Source organism: Microtus ochrogaster, unplaced genomic scaffold (genome assembly GCF_000317375.1).
Source record: "Microtus ochrogaster isolate Prairie Vole_2 unplaced genomic scaffold, MicOch1.0 UNK29, whole genome shotgun sequence".
Lineage (NCBI taxonomy): Eukaryota > Metazoa > Chordata > Mammalia > Rodentia > Cricetidae > Microtus > Microtus ochrogaster.
Window position 1 is genome coordinate 3,320,734 of NW_004949127.1, and position 2,997 is coordinate 3,323,730.

The window sequence follows — 2,997 nt, forward strand, 5'->3', positions numbered from 1 at the left end:
CTCTGCCTCCCAAGTGCTGGGATTAAAGGCGTGCGCCACCACCGCCCGGCTATAATATAACTTTTGTGTGATTATTTGGGTCTGGGTGGCAAACACAAGCACATTTACACAGGACATGGCACATTTTGGCTCAAGCACACATTGGCTACAGTGCCTTCTATAGACAATAAGTGTACAGTTACCAGTTGGATGTGACTTCAGGTCTACAATAGAGAGTTGACTCGGCAGAGGACCCAAGTTCGGTTCCCAGCAGCTATACGTAGTGGTTCACAAACCCCTATGATTCCAGCTCCATGGAATCCAACACCATCTTGTGGGCTCCGCGGGCACTTGTGCTCACGTGGGCATTAAGTACCCCCCATCTCCCATATACACACAAATATTCTAAAAAAGGACAATAAGTCTTCTAAAAATAGGGACTGAAATGTAAATTAATTTTTTTTTTAAATTTTACTCATCTTTTGGAAGTGTGTAAGAACTGGATTTTTTTTTTCTTCCACCACAGCAGCCGCTACAGGAGGCTGGGACTGTGACATATCAAAGGTACTAATAAAGTAGCTGCCCGCACCCGGCGGCTTCCTGGCTGGCCCCCATGTCTGTCCTTTCCATTGGCTGTCTCTCAGCTCTTTCCTGTCCTGCTGTAGACAGGAGACTCCAGAGTTGTATCTGCACAGGCCAGCTTTCTCTTTACTTCTCTTACCCTTTTCTGAGAGCTTGGAGCATCTCATCTCTATGGCCAGGCTTTCCCATCTGGCTCCTGTACACGCCCCAGGATGGTGGGAATGTGGCCTTTCTAGGGGGCAGTTCTCCCTAGTGCTGGCCTGGACCCCACAGCTTTCCAAGCATTCTTCTCTGCCCACGCACTGGACTTGCCAGCTTCACGGTTTTGCCTCTAACACGGACTGAAGATAGCTGAGCTGCTGGCTCCCAGCCTAGCTGGTGAGACCTCCCAGCTGGAAGAGCTCTGCCCTGACTCCCAGTCAGACCTCTCTCAGGCCCCCACAAGGCAGTTTCTACCTCAGGATCTGACAGCCAAGTTCCTTGTCTGTACCACGCTAGGGTCTAGAATAGGGTCTAGTCGTAGGGGGGCGTGCTGAGGCAGTGTGGGAGATGGTGCCGTTCTGGAGAACAGGGTGGGAGTGAGAGCCAGGACTCCTCCAGGGAGGAAGTTTTGAGAGTAGACAGTATGTTCCCCCGTTCCTCTGATCACAGGACACGGCTTCCACCTGCCCTAGTCCAGCCTGTCTATGTCACAGGTGGGCCTGGGTTACACCTGCCCTAGTCCAGCCTGCCTGCGTCACAGGTGGGCCCCGGGTTACACCTGCCCTAGTCCAGCCTGCCTATGTCACATGTGGGCCCCGGGTTACACCTGCCCTAGTCCAGCCTGTCTATGTCACATGTGGGCCTGGGTTACACCTGCCCTAGTCCAGCCTGCCTGCATCATACCATGTGCCCTGGGTTACAGTGACTCAGCTGCTTGCTCTCTGTGGTGGGACTTGGTTCCCACCAACTTTCAACAGAAAAGTCTTGAGTTTGTAATGTACTTTTATGCTTAGTCAGGACATATGTTACATGCCCACTTATACTGAAATTTTTTGGGTTAGCGTGTATGTGTTCATGTGTGCACATGTGTATATGAATGTGTGCACGTACATGTGTTTGGAGGTCAGAGGTCAACATCGTGTATCTCCTTCATTTGCTGTCCGTCTGATTCTTTGGAGTCAGGGTCTTTGAACGTGTAGTTCGCCCATCCATCTAGACTGGTTGGCCTGTGAGCCTCAGGGAGCCTCCTGCTTCCACCTCCTCAGTGTGTGCCCCCCCCCCCCTTTTTTATAGGAGTTCCAGAGATTGAAACTACATTGCTGGCACAGCAATCACCTTAACAATTGAGCCCCCTTCCCAGATGCCAGTATCACACATCGTTCATAAAATCATAATTAGCACCTGACAATTTGATCAATCACTTCTACAGATGATCTCATTTAGTCTTCGAGACAAGAGTGTGGATTATCATCTCCTGTTGCAGTTGAGGAAACTGTAGCATGAGGTTTTCCCCAAAATCACCCAGGGGAAAGGCAGAGATGCCGCAATTGACCTAGGAGCACAGGGTCCCTCTTTGATGGGGATGCTGACTCATGGACCCGACAGCCACAGCTCCCAGCCGCAGCGACAGCCTGACTGTTGTTCATAGTTCAGAATGTGGTTTCTCGGGCATGGGGTGGGAAGCCTGGGAGGAGAGCAGCCTACTCAACCTTTCTACTCAGACTAAGAACTGTGCATGAGCTGTGTGCTGGGCATGGAGGTCTAAATGCCCTTCTGGTGCTGTTGTAGCACTGCTTTCCTTCCCAGACAAACCCATTCGTGTGGCGAATGACAGCTCACTTTAAAATCCAGCCATGGCCTGTGCCTCCTTCATTTGGGGCTCCAAGAACATGTTTTGGATGTAACGTGCCCCAACCCTGGGGTTTGAAGCTGTTGATATTAAGGAACTTAATGAAAGGAAGGATGCTTTTGAAAACATGTTCAGAAGCACACACTGGATGTACCTATAAAAGATGGAAGGCACACAAACTTTTTACAAACTAAAATCCTATTTTGTCATTGATCTGGCTCTGGCTGTCCTGGAACTCCATTTGTAGACCAGGCTGGCCTCGAACTCACAGAGATCCACCTGCCTCTGCCTCCTGAGTGCTAGGATTAGAGGCGTGCGCCACCACTGCCTGACTCTTATTTTACTCTTAATTGTTATTGAACCTCATTAAAATGCCATGGGGCCCTAAGACTTCTGAAGCATGCATCTCTCCCGTGGTCTTTCACTGTACTGAAGACCCTTGCACCTTTAAGTTTAAAAGAATCCTTCTGGCATCGTTTTTAAAACTGGGGTTCTGCCGGGCGGTAGTGGCGCACGCCTTTAATCCCAGCACTCGGGAGGCAGAGGCAGGTGGATCTCTGTGAGTTCGAGACCAGCCTGGTCTACAAGAGCTAGTTCCAGGACAG

General features: G+C 50.3%; 1 protein-coding gene across 3 annotated transcripts in view; it reads right to left on the reverse strand.

Moving 5' to 3' along the window:
* Matn2 (matrilin 2) overlaps positions 1-2,997 on the reverse strand; it is a 115,701-nt gene that overhangs the window by 36,327 nt on the left and 76,377 nt on the right. The window lies entirely within an intron of this gene.